Consider the following 19410-nt stretch of genomic DNA (forward strand, 5'->3'; position numbering starts at 1 on the left):
GGATAAAAAGAAACGGCGGAAAGTCAATATAAGTCGGTGTTAAACATGGAACGATGAAAGCAATGAAGAGAGAAGGTAAAGTAGGTAACTAGTTTCCGGTACCTTAATAGTATTACTATTGTGCTGCCAAAATAACTTGAGCCGTGGCAAAAATGCGAACTAAAGCTCACACCCCGACACACCCACGCGTTGAGCCAATAAGGGTTCAGCAGCTGCTAAGCGAGAGAGTCTTAGCGAAAGAGAGTGGAATTCCTTCAGCCGATAGCAGCGCCTGAAACGGAAGACCGGGTGTCAAGTCAATGTGGCATATTTATAGTGAAGACACAAAGTGCGGAAATGAAATAAAAGATAGGATGGGAATGACGAAAGAAGTATTTATGAAGAAGAGTCTATTTTGTTGGTCCTTGAAAGAAGCACAAAAAGAAAAAAAAAAGACAAACTGCTTCATGTAGATATTGCACTTTATGGGGAGCTCCCCCATGACTAAGCGGTTAGCGTACGCGCCTTTGGCGTGGATGGAAACGCAGGTTTGATTTCCGGCAACAACTCATGTGGTTTGGATCTCACGTTAAGCTGTAGGTCCACATCTCAAATGGATTCAATGCTGCAAGGAATGCTAATCTCAAAATTAAATCAAATCAAAGAATGAAATGAAATGAAATTTTTGAGTTTTACGTCCCATGATTATGCCGACTAGGCTAAAGAAGACGGTGATGATGAACAATAAATAAAACGGTGGAATGAAGAAAGTAGGAGGAAATAAGTGAACCCCGAGGAAACCCACGCACACGGTGTTTGTCCACCACAAAGTTCACTCGGCGAGAGCAGGTTTGAACGCAGGATCCAAGGTACCAGAGGTGAACACTCTACCACTGAGCCACTGCGGTCCAAATCAAATTGAATGTAGATCCTTACTCTATGAGGTAGGAATATGAAGACTAAGCAAAATCAAGGAAAAGAAACTGAAAGCTTTTGAAAGTTAGTGCGGATTGGTTGATTAGACGTTTAGCGTCCCGTTCAACACCGCCGAGGCTATATGCATGTGGAACTACAGTTTTAACGTGGATCCGAACTACATGATCTACGATCGGGAAATGTAAAAGTAGAAAAATCTTTCAGTTTAACGTCCCACCATTATGCTATTTAGGTTAAGGGAGATGGTGGAATGAGGATGTGGGAGGAAATGGAAGTATCCCGAGAAATCTCACGAATATGATGTTGTCCCTTACAAAGTTACTTGGTCGCGGATCGAACCAAGGACTCCACGCCCAACGGTAAGCGTTCCGTCACTGAGTCACCGTGCCTCCCTCCCCCAAGGTAAGTGTGGAGAATAATTAAGAAAAATTAGCTGGGATGAACAAAAAGTAAAGAAAAAAAGAGAAGTTAGGAGAAAATAAACAATGTTAGATATAATTAAAAGAAAGAAGAGTAAGTGGTTGAGACATTGGTTAAGAAGGAAATAAGTCACGAAAGATGTAGCAGAAGGTACGGTGGAAGGAAAAAGAGGTACAATTGATGAACTTTATTAAAGCATAAAATTGCGACGTTTAATCAAAGACAAGGAGTTTAACTAAACACCGGCGAATGCAGCAGAAATGGTAGAATATATTTTATTATTATTATTATTATTATTATTATTATTATTATTATTATTATTATTATTATTATTATTATTATTAACTCTTAATATTAACTTTAAAAAGCACTTAGCAAAAGTATTTAAATTTTTAGCGTAGTTGATATATGAAAACTCCCGATGTCCTTTATGGCCTGTTTCCACTATATTTGTACCGAACTCCTTCGTTAGTCTGAAAGTATTTAGGTTAATTCTAATTACATAATTACAGTTAAAGAAAGTTAAAGTCTCTTATCTGCCATTACTAATTATTTACCTCGTTCCCCTGAATTGTCCACCGCGGATCCCAGGTTGATAGCCACTTACCTACACTGTAATGTAGAGTTCTAAATGAGCCCCCATTGAGAATCAAAGTGGGTCTTCAGTACCAACGACAAAAAGACTAATCATCAAGCCATGAAGAATTAAGGATAGGTAGTCTGTTCCTAAAATAGGTTATTTACTACAGGAATATTGAAAATGAATGAATATTAATATTGTTCAAGCCATCATAAGACACAAACATAGTGTTTTCTTGTTCATAATGCCCGAGATGGTCATATTTTGTTAACGTCTTTACAGTTTTCGCACCTACACATTGATAGTAATTAGCTGTAGATGTTGTGACTGTAATGTGAACATACTGGTCAAGATATTATGACAAAATACAGGGTGACTCAAAAGTAGGTATACAGTCCCGTACTGACAGGCTCTTGACATTTTATGTACTTTTCTTATTGTTATCCATTCAGGTAGTGACTTAGTTTCTTTATTATTTGTTCTTAATCTCTCTTCACGCACACCTTAACAGACAGAAGCAAATAAACTAATTATCTTAATAAATTAAAATTGTCATACTTTGTAGGACTGTATCCTTACTTTTGGGCCTCCCTGTATAGTCTAATTAAAAAAAAAGCCTCCAAAATTCTTATTTTGACAGTGCTTTTACATTTTTGCCATTATATTACTGTAGATAGTGGCAAGAGGTCGGGATACACATTACAGTTATAAAGTTTCTTTTTCTATCTTCAAAATTCGTACCCTAATATTTTGAAAACAGATGTTGCATTAGTGACTTTACACTTTAATTACATATACTAGCTTTATAAGAATGATTTCGTGTCTCATTGGTAATTATCAGTGCAGGGACAGTGATAGAGAGCGGGAACAGGTGAGTAGCACAGATTAGGGTGTCGAAAATACATTAGCTGACGCCAGTTCTCTTCTTTAGTTTAACATCCCATGATCATGCACCAAAGATAAAGCTAGGTTGCCAAGCTGCAAGAATGTTGTAGCTGTCATTAAAAATCTTGTAACCTCATCTATCTACTGTTTACACAATACAAATTTCTGAAAGCAAGAAGGATATCTCCACCCACGCAGCACTGCTCTCTAGTGGACAAATAGTGAACCTCCTCATTAAAAACGTGTATTTTGGCGCGCTTTCCCTCCCCGTCCAAAAGAATCCGTCGCTTCAGAAGCGGCGAAATTGTGGGCGGGAGGGCGATAGCAGGTAGCAAGAAAGACGACGACAGAAAATTGCACATGGTTTGACTCCTTCCAAGATGAAAAAAAAATTGTTGTACGTCCCTTTCAAGATTATATTTACATGGAGAAATAATGAAGGGTCGCAAGATTTTTTTTTAAAATGACAGCTACAAGATTCTTGTAGCATGTAAACCTAGCTTTAGGTAGACAGTGATGATGAGATGGATGATAATGGCGGAATGACGAAAGCGGGAGGGAACGGAAGAGCCCCGAGAATATCTACGTGCACGATGTTTGTCCACCATGAAACCCACTTGGTGGGAGCTGGAATAGAACCATGGATCCTACGCACTAGAAGTGAGCGCTCCAGCACTGGACCATCGAAACACGCAGACGCTAATTGCAGGCATTGTCCTTTACAGTAGCGTCTTAAGAAGGTTACAAAGTACACATTTGCTGGGGTATTGCGGTTTCTTCACTAATCATCTTTACATTATACAATGTTTTAAATATGTTTACGCTCTATCTTTTTTTTTTTTTTTAGTGTACTTTCGCTTTGGCATAACGTAATTAGAGTTTCTAAACATATTTTCTTATGATTTCACTAAGATAAATGTTCACGCAACAGGAACCTAGTTAAACTTATCTTAACATAAAAATATACCCAAGAAAAGAAAAGAAAAGAAAATCCCTTCTTAGGTCTCCTTTAAAGAAAAGATAAAAAGAACATGTACTTTCGAGGAAATTTAACTTATTTTCTGTTTAAAACATCAACTGTAGAATTTGTTGATAATAGTCACATTTTCCTGTCGCTTATGTTAAATACATACGGCATGTTTTGCATAGACTTGCTTCTAATACATAAGCAACAAAATGGCATTTAAGCAGATAAAGCTATGCATATTATTCGTTTAACAGCTGGCGCGAACTGATTTATTCGTCCAAAGACTTGTTACTCGTCTTCCAACAAGTACCGGTAATTCTCTCTCTCTCTTTTTTTTTTTCCAGGAATTTATTGTATTTTTTTCAGATGCAGCTGGAAATTTCTTGCTGTAAATCAACACACTCATGTATAGTGAGCGAAAGTTGGCGTTCTGCTCACACTAAATACGAAAAAAAAAAAATGTAATTTATATACGTTAAGAGTTCTTTCTTAGTAGTTAAAAGAAAGAATACATAAATTTATGACTAGGCATACATATCAACACCACTTAAAATGAGTTATACGCGAAATTATCGTCTGCAATTTAAAATATTGCTCCCAACTTAACGATACTAGGTATTTTATTATTGTGTTATATAAATTTATAAAAGTGTATCTTTTTCATCAAACATGTCTTTAAAAGTATGCATATCTTATTATATGATCCCTGAGTTTTAGAATACATATAAACTGACTTCCAAAGCTTAGCTGAAAAGATTAATTCTATTGATTGTATGATAGTGATTTCAAAATAACCTCATTGTTATAAAAGAAGCAATAAAATTTTATCGGTGCAGACAAAAGGAGAATTATAACAAAAAATGAACGTTTTTATAAAATCCATCGAATAGAAGAAAAAGATGCTCTGGTAGGGTTATTGAATGTTTTTGCATTATTAACCAAGGTTTAGGAAAATGAATTTCTTGTGAAACGAAATGATGACATTGGGCGTTCTTTCTAACGTTGAAGGAGAGCGTCCAATCGTAATGGAAATTAGAGAAGCGCCGAATGGTTGTCCTAATCAAGGCAGCAGAACACCTGGTTGTCTGCAACCAGCAATACTTCTGTGATTGTTGGGTTGCATACGTACCAGGCGAACTGCAATTCTAACCTGACTACAGTAAAACTAGAAGTTATCGTGAAAATTATGTTAAAATATTGTATTGTCATCGATCGAGTTCAGATGTCTGTACAAAAAATTCAGAATTCTAGTTAGTATGAAAAGTGGGAAATCTTCAGTTCCAAGACTTCACACTAACAAACAAAGAAGTACGAAGCTAATGAAAGCATTGCAAAAAATACATTTAAAAAATTATTTATTCGTTTTCTTTATTTCTTCATTTTTTGTTTTAAATATTTAACAAACATCCAGATGAAAAAATGAAATAAATGAAATGAAATTTTTGAGTTTTACGTCCCACGGTTATGCCGGTTAGGCTAAAGGAGACGGTGATGATGAGAAATGAATGAAATGGTGGATTGAAGAAAGTGGGAGGAAACGGGAGAACCCCGAGAAAACCCACGTACGCGGCGTTTGTCCACCACAAAATTCACTTGGCGGGAGCAGGGTTTGAAACCGAGACCCCAAGCACCAGAGGTGAACGCTCTACCACTGAGCCACCGCGGCCCGAAACATCCAGATGAAGTATGAAGTTTATTTTATGCTGAACCAATATAATAATAATAATAATAATAATAATAATAATAATAATAATAATAATAATAATAATAATAATAATAATAATAATAATAATAATAATACGGTAAACTGAAATGGAAAGAAGTCGGTCAACGTCTATAGATTCCTGGCATTTGCCTCTTAGAGCTTAGAAAATTCTCTGGAGAAATCTCAAGACAGAATAGCCACCCAGAAGATTAGAACCCGGCACCTCGCTATTACGAAGTGAGAGCGATAACTACTAGCTCGACTCGTTCATTTAATTTAAAGAACACAAAAACAAAAACAAAAGAAAATGGAATTGAGTGCAGTAAGAGCCCTAAAGAGACGCTAGCACTTAATTCGTTTTTTTTTAAACCTATTTACTAAAAGGCAATACTTTAGAGTAATAAGTTATTCTACGTGGAAATATAGACAAATTCTCACTCAAGTTCGCTCACTTAGAGATAGAAATAATCCTAACGAAGCTTAATTCAGTTTTAATCACAATAAAAAAATATGTAACGAAGTATGCAAAAATTAAAAAGAAAATCTAGTCATATCACAAATTCTGTTAAAAAGTTTAGATAGAGATGGCAGTGTTGGTTGTCAAGGTAAGCCCGCAATGTTAGAGAGTACCATTGTGCATGTGGTTGTGGTAGTGGGAAGGTGAATTGCACTACAAGTAGAATACATTACAATAGAATATTACAATGGATTGGAGTTTAGAATATACGATAACCGTCCGTGTTGCAGTAATTACACTGCACAGAGTTGGCAAATCACCATCGGATATTTTAGAGCTCCACGTGCCTAAGCAGTTAGCATACGCGCCCTTGGCGTAGGAAACCCGGGTTGAATACCTGGCGGAAGCATATGTGGTTCAGCTAATACGTTCAGCTGTAAGTCCACGTCTTATATAACCTTGCTGCTGAAAGAGACGCTAACTGAAATAAAAAAAATATATATATAAAAACATCGAACATTTTCAAAACCCTGAAAAAGGTGAAGATCAGCAAAATGTTTGTGCATCGGACCATAGACCGATACAATGAAACAGGAACAATTAAGGAAGAACTCACGAAAAGTAGACCTAGTAGCGTGAGGAGACAGAAGCTCGTGAAAGCTGTAACTCGCGAACTGAATATGCCGAAAACGTCGATGTCGCGTGTACTCTAAGTTACATAGGACTCAGAGTCATCGACGAAGTACTAATCACTTCCTCACTCCACAGCTAAAGGTCCAGCGGAAGCAAAAAGCAAAACGAGTCCTTCAGATTATGTAAATAGCGGTCACAGGAGGATCATATTCAAGGACGAAAAAGTCTTCACGATTAAATATTTTTTACAATCATCAAAACGACAATGATTATACCTCAATATCCGTAAGCTCGTGGAAACACGCCACGGATTCTGAGGTCATAATTCCTGCCTCAGCGATGGTTTGATAGGGGTGTCCTACGATGGCACAACTGACCTCTACACTTCTATGAACATGATGTGAAAACATCTCCAAAAGTGTACCAAGCGACAATGTTGGTGCCAGTTGTAAAACTGTTGATCCTCACCATGTTCAACACAGTGTGGAACTTACAGCAAGACTCAGCACCGACCCACAGAGCCAAGACCACACAAGAGAGGCTTGAGATGAATGTGCCTGATTTCATTGCTCCGGCTGATTGACTCCCCAGCAGCCCTAATCTTAGCCCATTGGACTACAGTTTGTGGTCAGTTTTTGAGGGTATGGTCTGTAGAAAGAGACATCCAAACCTTCCAAGTTTGAAGCGTTTTCTCGTGGAGACAGTGGCGGAATTTCCCCTCGAGACCGTGCGTGCTGCGATCAGTGACTAACTATAGAGACTTTGGACCTGTGTGAAGGCTAGAAGTGGCCTTTTGAACAGTGACTCGTTCTATCTTTGCAAAATCCAAATATTAATACGTTAGCATGAAAACTGTGCCTGTAGTTTATTTGTAAGTAGTGTTTCTACACATGTTAATTTATTTTACTATAGTCAATGGGATATTACATATCGTTTGCGGCTCAGTACACTTCAAATGTTGGTCGAGTTCAACACAGTTTGATAGTCAAATAGAAGAAAAATCGCTAAAACAATGAATCGTTTATTTTCAGTTACTTCTATGCTGTAAAGGCGGAAAGGACGGGCAAATGGAAGAAATATACGCAGAAGGTAAATGTCATCAGGTAAAACTGAAAAGAAACGAATGCTATATTTGAAAGAGGAGTTTTAATGTGATTGTGTATCGAACTAACTGTATAGCAAGTCAAATAATCATGGATTCGTTCCACCATAGGTAATTTCTTTTTCTCTGGGTTCAAATCCTTGTAAAGCCCAGATTAGTCGGAGCGAGTGTCGAAGTTCATTAAAGAGAAAGCTGATGTCTAATAGACCTTGATTAATTATATGGTCCTATAGAATGACACTGTCAGTCACCCTCGTAAGGTAACTGACTCCCATTATCGGCAGCAAATCCATATTTGGGTGGTTTCTATTTCCTGAACTCAAATATGAAAGAAATATAAAATGCTCTAGAGGTAAAATCTTTCACAGAAGATTTTTTTATCGTACTGCTACCTATAGGCACATTAGCATTCTTTTATATCATTTTTTCCAGGTTATCCAGGGCAACTGATTCTTTCCAACAGACTCCATGCATCACATAGAAAATGGGAGGTTCAAGCAGACAAAGAAAAAGGGAAGAGTTCACTAGACTCTTCAAGCGCCATATCTACAGGATTTATAAACATCGGAAAACGGTTTCAAGAAAAACCAAGATCCAAAAAACCGGCATTTCAGTTTTCTCCAAAACCGGTTCCGTTTTCCACTGAAACCGGTTTCGGTTGTCTAAAAATCCGGTTCTGTTTTTCATCGAAGCTGGTTTCGGTTTTCACTGAAGCTGGTTTCGTTTTCTCACCAGAGTATAGATTCGCAGTTCACCGAAAACAGGACCCGTTTACAAGAAAAATAGTTTTGTTTTTAAACATATTGGTTTCTAAGCATATCTATTTCGGTTTGCACTTCCTTTTTATGAGAATTTACACATGTTTTTGAGCTTCTCTCATATGTATTCTCGACGCGGCATGTTACAATGCAGTAAAATCAATATGCCGAAACCAGAGAAAACCGAAACCGGTTTCGGTAAACAAAACGAACCGGTGTTTGGAGAAAACCGGAACCGGTTTTGAAGAAAATCGAAACAGGATTCGGTGAAAAACCGAAACCGGTTTTGGAGAAAAGTGATAACCGGTTTCGGTGAAAATCGAACTGTTATTGGAGAAAACCGAAACTGGTTTCGGTGAAGAACCGTTTTTTGAAAATTTTCAAAAACTGGTTTCGGTTCTCCTGACAACCGGAAACCGAAATACTGTTTTTTGCCCACCACATGGTTATGTCTTTTAGGCTAATTAGAAAGGAACGATAAATGAAAGCTAATTATTCTAAAAGTTCACAGAATGAGAGAGAGTAAGAGATAACTCACGGACACGATTATGTTCACCACAAACTTCCATGGACTGGGATCAAACAAGGGACATCTGGTCCTAGAAATGAGCATTGTATGTCTGAGCCACCGTACCCCCACTTTTGAGGAAGAATTATGATTCTGATAGTGGTGGATTGTTCGTAATGGTACAATACATTTTTAATAATTACATTTCCAAACGCTGCAAACTTGCACTCATCATACATATTTCAATATTTTTCGTAAATGATAAGTCACACTCAAAGGATATGTCCATCGGAGGAACAGCTCCTCCACCAAAAGTTTAATCTGTACTGATAGAAAGTAGATGAATCAAACATCTCTGCTTCTTTCAAATTCTAACAGTGGTCTAACTTTGAACGACGTACTATATTTTTTTGTGTGTGTGTGTGTTGTATTTGATTGTTCTTCATTTTTTTCATTCAACGTTGATAAAATACCTCAGAAATATTTCAGTTTCTTCGGGAGTAACCATTGCGCCGCTCCTGTACTTCGTCCAATTATGGGTTAATGAAATCTACGGTTAAAAAATACTGGTCACTCCCTTTTACTTTGACTCGGCATTTTGTTCTCGAGCAATGGCAGTTTCTGCGTTTTTCCGACAAATTTTCGGCTTGCCATAGCGTCAAAAGGAAGCATTTGTACACCCAAGTTGGTCTGTACTTTTTCTTTTATCTTCATGCCAGGAATCACCTCCGAAACGTTGTCGGTGTTGTTTCGAAATACCCTGTATGAATTTATTTTATTTTATTTTATTTTATTTTATTTTATTTTATTTTATTTATTTACATTTTACGTCTTATTAACTGAAATTTAAGAAACATTGGTTCTTTTCATCTTTGACGTTCCTTTTAGCACATGTTAGAAGTGGGTCTATAGCTTAACGGTAAGTCACAAATCATATGAGCTCCCGATTCGAATCGAACTCGGGCTTGTGACGCCGAAAGACATGTGCTAACATAATAATTGCGATACAACTCTTTTCATATAATAATTAAAAAAAAAAAAAATCGTACACTGGTATTTAGGTTACAGTGTAAACAAGAAAAATACGTACGTTTGAATAAATATCTACTTCATCACACTAATTATGGAAAGCACTAAAATTTACAGAAAGAAAGAATATAGTCATATATTACGCCAAAAGCAGAAAGTTAACTAGAAACCAAACCGGGCCAAACAACAAATAAACAATGCTTTCTTTTGTTTTAATCATGGCTTAGAACAAAATGTATCTAAAAAGAATAGAAGAACCAGCGATTTCTTCCAAAGGGCAATTTCTTTTTCTCTCTGTGTTTGGACGTGATTCACGAGGATTTTGTGCATTCGACTGTGAAAGGCAAAATTTCCTTAATCGCCAGTTGGAGCATTCATCATCCTCTCTGTGTCTTCGTCCAGAGTTCTCATGACATTTGTGCTCTTTCCACTTTCCATAGCACTTTTCATCAAAGAAGATATTTTCTCACAAAGCAATTCGATGTGACTCTTACATTTTTCAAAAAGACAAAACACCTTGGTCACGTGCATTAAATATTTTGAATGTACACATACATTTCAACTTACTTCCTGATATATATATATATATATATATCCATGCATTATAAACAAGTAACAGTGTCACATGTACACGGCAGGAAGAGGTTTGGTTTGGCAAGGTTGATATTTTCTCAATTTATATTGAAACCGGAAGTGGTCGTGAATTTCCACATCTTCCGTTTTTAGTATAGAGAATAGACTAGATATGAAAGATAGTCTTACAAGGAGAAATCGGAGCCACTTTTTGCAAGGTGATAGTGCACATTTAAAGTGTTCATATTACAAACTGGGAGAGCGCAATGGCCTAACATAACAGAGAAAAAGCATCTTAAAGTTTTTGACTCGCCACATATGTCGCACGTTGCGCAAATTTATCAAGTGACGGCGTGGCAGAATCAGTAGCATCTGTGACTCATGTGCCAAGGGTCCCGGATTCCAGAGTTGGCGTGGGTCAATGAAAACTTGACCCACGACCTACTGACCCACCACCCACTATAACCCACTCTGACCCACGATCCACCACGATCCATGACCCACTCTGACCCACCACCCACAATGAATCACTCTCATCCACTGTGGCCTACTCTGACTCACCAAAATCCATCAACTCTTAACACCATCCACGGCCTCTTTTATACTGACTAAAGAGTTTACACTTGTAATAAAACAAGACTGAAATTGTCACTAATCGGAGTTTGAATTTCTAATCAATCGCTCAAGCACCACTCTGTTACAATAACGGTGGATCTGGCCTTTACAATATCAAATTGTAAAGTGTTTATCAGTGAGGAAATTGAAGCACTTTGAGGTGGGGAGAAATTAGTGTGTGCCTAAAATATACTTGTACTAAGAGAGTATTCTTGCAAGTGTTAATTTTTCAACGCATTCCGAAAGAAGCTTCTATTCACAGGAAAATACCCGTTTACAATTTGGAAAAGGTTATGGTATCTCAGTTCACAGTATTTTTCTCACAAAAGACTTGAAAAATAAGTTTTTCATAGTCTATAAAGGTGCTCGGGTACCCTCTGTGAGAGCATCTCCATAAAGTATGCTCATAATTGTAATTTGTGTAATCACTAAAACACCACGTTAAATTTAAGTTACAAATATGCATAATTGCAATTATTATGAATATTTATTCAAAGGAGTTTACCTAAAGCAAAGAAGGGACTTATTAAAAGTTAGGTACAAAGTTGAATAACACAAATAAGCCATTAGTAATACAAGTATACAATTTCCATAACTCGTAATTTGCCACCCTAAAACAAAACTGAAATCGGGTTTATTTCCTGTTGGCCTCCAGAAATTTTTCGTGGTAAAACATCCGCAGCGGAATGATGTCCATCCTTCAGCCAAGAAATAACTAGCTCGTCTACTTTGAGATTGTCTAGCGGTAGGCCATTAACACTGATGAACAACAAGTTAGACAATGTTTGAACACTTAGTCTATTTCTAATATCAGTCATCTGTAAATTCATAAGGGGAAATCCCATTTCGCACTCTGTCGTGGAAATTGGTAATACTTCTACCCGATTTCTGCAACTCCTCATCGACAATCTGCTTGTTAGACTTAAATCTGATAACGATTTTTCTCGCTCAGTTTTGAAATACTCAGCAAGAAGTATGATCTGTCTATTACCATAAAACACATTTTCCATATCGACCATGTCAGTGGGCAATGTCGACTCATGGAGAACAGAAACTTCATCTACCACACCCTCGATAGGAAATCTTGTGCATATCAATTAAAGCCTGATAGATTGATGATTTCTTATTTGTTTATAAATTTAATCTTTGTAATTACACATGAAGGTTTGATGCCATTACCAAGTTTCCTCTCCCATCTAGAAAGCGAAAGGGATCGAGGTTCCTGGAAAGTGTTCAGAGGTGGGAATTTCCCTCCTTCTTCCCCTTCAATTATCACACTGCTGTTTGTCATGGGCCAAATTACGTTGAATTTCAATTAAATTATCATTGTATAATTATTTCCTTGATAAATTATCAATAGTTTTCAGTGGAAAAAAAGGATCAAATTTGAAAGTCCCAAATCAAGGTAAGTAGACCAACGTAAAGGAAGAAAATAGTAAAATTTACCATATAATTATGCGTACAATCCAAACTTAAAATTTCCGTGTAATTAAGCTTACAGTACAAATTTTGTCTATTTTTCTCACAACTTTGGGTTGATTACCCTCTGCTGTAAGCGCTCCATATAATAAACAAAAGCTTCCTCAGTTATTATAATAGGAAACAATAGACATATGAAGCGAAGCAGTGTACTTTTTGTTTCTGATTTTTTCTTAACTAATATCGATCGTTTTGGATCATTTTTACAAACCAACTCACTACCAATTTTCTATATATAGAAAGTGCCCCCCTTCATAAAGGAGACTTTAAAAAAAATGCTAGAACACATTCTGCTTATTTTCAATAAAGAGTTAATACACTGAATTTCAGCTCCGTAAGTTTAACGGCTTGCAAGATACTCATTTTTTTTCGCAAAAATTCGGACCCTCACTATCTCCTTAGAATATTATGTATTATAGTGAAAGCAATATAACATTCCAGTTTGGATTAAGACCTAGCTATATACCAAAAGAAATTTCATTTGAATTGGTAATTTGACCGTGATGATCAGGCACACACAGTTACATTCAATTTTTTATATAATAATTTATATATTACAGTGATTCAAAAATGTATTTTTTTTCAGTAGTTAGCTCCTCTAAAAACTCACAGGTCTTGAAAGCTAAGTAGTAGTATAAGTCCTATTGCTATTATTACAATTAAAAATATCAATATCCAAAAGTACCTGGAGTTCTTTTTTCACTTGGTTAGATATACTCACCTCAGGTAAGTAGACAGAAACAAGTGGAAAAGGAAGGGAAATGAAGGTCTTGAAAGTAAAACAGAGACAAATTTACCAGTCTTCAGAAGATACTGTCTACAATGCAGTAAGCTGAGTGGGTCGGTAGATCAGACTGAGTCGGTGGGTCGCAGTGGGTCATGGTGGGTGGTGGGTCGCAGTGGATCACGGTGGGTGGTGGTCACAGTGGGTCAACAGCATGTCAATGACATACTCAGAAATTTTGACCCACTGACCCACTCCATCTCTGCCGGATTCGATTCCCGCTGGAGTCATTTTTTTCTTCGCTTCAATCAATAAAGTAGCCCCTTGTAGCTACAAGTAAAATCTTAATTCACCATATGTTTATAATGAATTGAAACAATGGAAATATTCCAATCAGTTGTAAAATCTTTCAATGTTCCATGTTAACTAGCTACGAAATGTAATCTATTTCGTAAATATATTGATATTACGAGTTGCATCATGGTTACCACAGTCGTTGTGTAAAAAATGTTCTTGACGCTTCCCCCCGCCCTTATATGAAATCCTGGCTGAACGAACCAATATATGTTGCTAGTAAAATAGTTTAGAATGATCGAGCCCCTGGTCTGATGACCACAGTATTTCATGTCACGGACCTCCCCTTTACGAAATCCTGGCTACGTGCCTGCTACAAGGCATAATAGTGCGGTTAACAAATGAGTTCCCTTTCACAGTTGAGAAACTACAAGTACTCTTCCAAACCATGGGAATTTAATATTGAAACAATCTATAACTTCGGGCTGTTATAGAGGGGCACAGATATGAAATTTTTTAAGTAATATTTTTTTTTCTACGACTTCCGATCTTAGTAGAGAGATACAGTAGAACATAGAACCCTTCCCTAAAAATGCTGAATCCAATGAAAGAAAACTGTTTGTCGAAGAAGATGGAATCCCTTTCCCTAAATACGCTGAATCCACTGAAAAAACTGTTGGAGAAGACGGCATCCTTCCCTAAAGATACTAAATCCACTGCAAAAAAGCTGTCGGAGAAGATAGAATCCTTCTCTAAAGATGCTGAATCCACTGCAAAAACTTGTTTGTTGATCAACGTTGAAACCGTATTTCTACCATTTCCGGTTTCATTAGAGGGTTAACGGAAGAAGTAGAACCTATTCTTGGGACGCTAAATCGACTGCAAAACAAAAGTTTCTCGATGCCTCTTACCGTTTTTGTTTTGATACCTGTCGACAAAGACCGAGAGACAAACAGACGGCCGGCCGGGCGTACAAGTTCTATAAGACTGTTAAATAAAGTCACTTATGCAGAGCATAGTTTCGAAGTCTAATGAAAATAAATATCTTGCAGTTAATCTTTCCAGAGTTGAATATATTTCTTGCAAGAACGTACGAGAGATGATCGGAAAAAATTTTACAAAGCCTATTATGGCTTATATGTGAGACGTACCTGGAAGATCAACACATTTGATAATAGAGAGCACACAACAATAGTCCACGATGTAATCACAGTTTTTGTTCAACCGCTTATCATAATGGCAGATAAAGTTTTCTATATAGGGTAGCCCAAAAGTAGCCCCTTGCATTGATCAAGTAAAACATTTTAATTTATGGGTTTATTTGCTTCGGCTGTTCCGAGCTTAAGATATAAGTAAAAACACATTAAGAACAAATAATAAAAAACTAGGTCTACCTAATGGATAACAATAAGAGATGATATAAAATGCAATGAGCTGATCAGTATGGTACTGTATACCTACTTTTGAGCCACCCTGTACTATTTGCACAGAAATTGCGTCAAGTTTTCATAATCACTGTGAGGTAGCAGTTTTGACATAATAGCATGCCAGATATTGGTGGCCAGCATTTTTTGCTTTCGAACAGGGAAAAGGTGAAAGCCACTGGGGCTAGGTCAGTGCTGTAGCAGGGGTGCTCTAGTCGTTCCAAGGCTAACGTCAATGGTGAAGTACTGGGTCTACCGCTGTGTCCAGAGTTGTCATTAACAATATTGGTCCACCTTTCTTTGAAGGCACGACGCCACTTTCCTACATGTTGCTTTGAAATTGAGCCCTCCCCATACACCTATACAGGTAGATTGTACCATACACCTGTGTACAATCTGCCTATGAATGCCAGCAGGTGTAGTGTTTTTAGCCCACAGGAACCTTGCCATTGACCTCACTTCTATTCTTGACCAATTTTGCAGACGAGTCATCATTTTTAATATTCAGAATCCGAAGTCTTCAAACCTGCATCAAGACAGACATGTTATTAATCTACAAATAAATTTTCGTTAAGTTATAATGAAAATGAAATGAAATCCTTAAGTTTAACGTTCCACGATTATGCCGCTTAGGCTAAAGGAGACGGTGATAAGAGAAATAAGTGAAATGGTGGAATGAAGAAAGTGGGAGGAAACGGGAGAAACGGGGGCACGGTGTTTGTCCACCACAAAGCCCATACGGCGCGAGCTGGGATCGAACCAGGGACCCAAGCACCGGAGGTGAACGTTCTACCACTGAGCCACCGCGCCCCCCTTAATTTATAGTAAATAACAAAAGTTTTATGCTTTGTAGCCTCTTCTGATCATCCTTGTAGAACTATTATTATTATTATTATTATTATTATTATTATTATTATTATTATTATTATTATTATAACTAGTAGTAGTAGTAGAAGAAAATATAGTAGTACTAGTAGTAAAAATACAGTGATTGCTGCGTAAGCAGAACAATGCGAGATTATGAGAATGGACATTTTTCAGAAAGGAAACCTACATCTCACTTTTTAATCTAGAAAAACATTCCATTATTTTTTAAATAGTTATCTTTTTAAAGAAAAATCCTTTTTCTTTCCTTAAAGCAGATATTTTCCATTGTTATTCTTGGTGGCAGTCCAGTGATGCCTTGCACGTGGGAGTCACGTGACTGTCGTTCCTTTTTCGTTCCACGTGGTCACGTCTCTGAAACCATCTCATCCACCATCCAACCCAAAAATAATTTACTATAAGCTTTTATTTCTTTTGTCGCACTCTTTCTTATTTTTTTCCCCCTAACACTTTCAATGTCGATGACTTTGTTTCGTATTAGCAGACCACACGCGCGTAGCAAAAACATTTATTTTTCTTTTGTTTTTTCTGAAAAGTAAAACGCGAAAGTACATTAGCAGGTAATATCTGTAAACTATTCACACATATTGGCGGCATCAGATTAATATAAGCTTATGTAATCTGCACGGGCTAAATTTTGAATACTCACACTGACCTCTGGTGGCCCAGCGTAGCGTAGTCACTAATGCCCTCGTCTTTGGTGCGAGCGGTCTTGGGTTCGATTCCCGGGTTTGTGGGAACACTCGGTCGAAAACGTGTGAATGCTTTTTCAGGCCAGCAATCATGAGTAAGGTTTTCCTGATTCACACAAGGCAAAAGCCGGGATGGTATTTACCATACAGGTCCCAGGCCACTTCCTTCATTCCCTTTCCTCGAATAGTGTAATCACCGAGTGACGTCACCCACATACGTGACGGGTTAACATGGACATAGATGCCCAAAACCCAGAAATCTAATTCCTAATCCTTATCAAACTGACCCTGGGTAGTGAAGACCAGAAATACACTCTAGAAACAGTATGGATAAATATTTTTATTTGTCTGTTAAATTAACGTGTTTCGATCAAATTATATCTTAAAGCATGATTTTTTTATGTAATGTTCGTTAATATGAAAAGTTTAACATAAACACTATCGCTACTCGTTCGGTGAATCGGATATAAACTTTACAATTGGCATATATCCATGAAGCACTTCTCCCCTGTTTCAGGAAGTATGCAGCACATATCAACACGACTTTATGCAAACAAAAATAACTTTGTTCCATTTGACCTTACAAATCGAATTTTAGAAAGCAATGTTACGAATTCTTAATCTCACCTTCCCTGTCAACAGCGGTGTTCCAAATCCAAATCAAATGAAATAACGTAGCCTTGCCTCATTTGCGTCTGGGCGATTTGATGGCAACATTACATACAGGTCGCAGATGACGAGAAGAACCCTAGCAGAAGTAGTGTGACGTAGGTATGGGCTCGCCCACTTTTCGAACGGGGGTTTCAAATGGCACCACGGAATAACACACACATAACTACCCGGAGTAGCAGACAACATCTAAGTATATAGACCACACCTCAAAAACCGAAAATGGACTTGACCGTGTCGTTGACCTTTCCCCGCTACCCCTATTTTAGGAATCTTCTCGTCATCTGTGAGCTGTACAGTCTTCCTAATCTATTTATCTATCTGTCTATATAAATAAAAATTAAAGTGATTATGTTTGTAACTTAATAACTCTTGAACCACTCGACCGATCTCGAACAAATTTTCAACATGCTGCGATTCGGGCTGCGATTGTTTTTATCATTTCACTTTGACGGTACAACGTAGGAGAAGGGGAGGGGAAATATATAAAAATGATCGAAGAGACCTATATTAGTGTTGAATCCATAATTTCCGGGGCCACTGAGACACTTCCAATGCCGTTTAAATCCAAATTCAGCCCCGCAACTTTGGGGAAGAGAAGGAGGAGCAGGGCCGTGCCGTGGAAAATCAGCGTCCCGGGCAAGAGTACACGATGGCGCCCCCATACATATATTCTAAGCAATTTTCCTATCTTTTTTCCCCTTTTTCTCTCGAATTTTTCGCCCCCTTACTTCGGCGCCCGGGGCCGTCGCCCCTCTAGCCCCCTCCACGGCACGGCCCTGAGGAGGATATATATATATATATAAATGACTGACTAACGGAACATATTACTAATTTTTCTTTGTTTTAACCCAGCGAAGCGGGTAATTTACGCTAGTATTTTATACTGTAACAAATCTTGCGTTACTCCGCTCCATCATGTATGTATAGTAAGTATAATTCTAATTAGTCTTAACTTGAATAACTTTATTAAGGAGATGCAAAATACCTTTAACTTAATCGTGAAGCATCTTTTGAAAGAAGAATAAACCTAATTCATATAGCCTACAAAAATAATTAACAATAATCTAATCTTTTAAATAAAATATAGAGTTTGTTTGTGTGTTTGTCTGTCTGTCTGTTTATGTGCGGCCTGGGGACCAGACGAGTGGACCAAGAGTTACCAAATTTTGGTCAGGGGTACCTTGGCCCAGGCCCTAGATCAAGATGAAGCCTTTTTAAAAAAAATCGAACCAGGGGGATCTCAGGGGGGCGTTTACCGGAATCGGCTTGGGAACCAGACAAATTGACCGAGAGTTACCAAATTTTAGTCACGAATATCTTGGTCCAGGCTCAGACCAGAGTTAAACGTTTTTATCAAAATTCGAACCAGGGGCGCGTTTACCGGGACATGTAAAAGTAGTAGAAAATGACAGATATTAGTGTCGAATTCATAGTTTTCGCGGTCGCTGAAATCAATGGTGAAACTCCGATCGCATTAACTTCCAAATTCATGCTATTCGGCACCTGGTCGGGGGGTCACCGGGGGTGGAGGTGGGGTGAGTTACCGATACATATACAAGTAATCCAAAATGACCGATATTAGTGTCAAATCCATAGTTTTCACGGTCGCTGAAATCAATGGTGACACTTCTATTAGCGATGACTTGCAAATTTAGTTACAATTGTATGCGGGCCAGGAGTCAGCGCGGGGGGATACCGAGACATGTAAAAAAAAAAAAAAAAAAAAAAGCCCAAAATATCGATATTAGTATCAAATCCATAGTTTTCGCGGTCGCTGAGATCAATGGTGATACTCTCACAGGCGTTAACTTCCAAATACAGCCCCCGTGCGAAGCATGGGTATATTCAACTAGTATTTAATAAAACCTAGAATAATTAGTAAGTTGTATTCAATTATTAGCTTTGTTTCTTTTAATTGTAATAAATTTATCCTTAATTTAATTTTCAATTTATCCTAATGGAGGGCACGATGGTTCAGTGGTAGAGGGCTTACTTCTGGTGTGTGAGGTCACTGGTTCGAGCCCCGGCCAAGTAAGTTTTGGGTTGACAAGATCATGTCCGTGAGTTTTCTCGGGGTACTCCTGTTTCCTTCT

General features: G+C 37.7%; 1 protein-coding gene across 4 annotated transcripts in view; it reads right to left on the reverse strand.

Annotated features, from left to right (window-relative positions):
* Positions 1-19410, reverse strand: part of Rab23 (RAS oncogene family member Rab23) — a 364665-nt gene that overhangs the window by 144091 nt on the left and 201164 nt on the right. The window contains exon 1 of one of the 4 annotated variants that reach the window (XM_081755318.1): positions 17273-17402. The exons of the other annotated variants lie outside the window; for them this stretch is intronic. The gene's annotated coding sequence lies outside the window, so the exon portion shown is untranslated. Of the gene's footprint in view, positions 1-17272; positions 17403-19410 lie in introns of those variants that run through there. 4 annotated transcript variants of the gene reach the window in all.

This window comes from Thermobia domestica, chromosome 1 (assembly GCF_964235325.1).
Source record: "Thermobia domestica chromosome 1, izTheDome1.hap1.1, whole genome shotgun sequence".
NCBI classification, from domain to species: Eukaryota; Metazoa; Arthropoda; class Insecta; order Zygentoma; family Lepismatidae; genus Thermobia; species Thermobia domestica.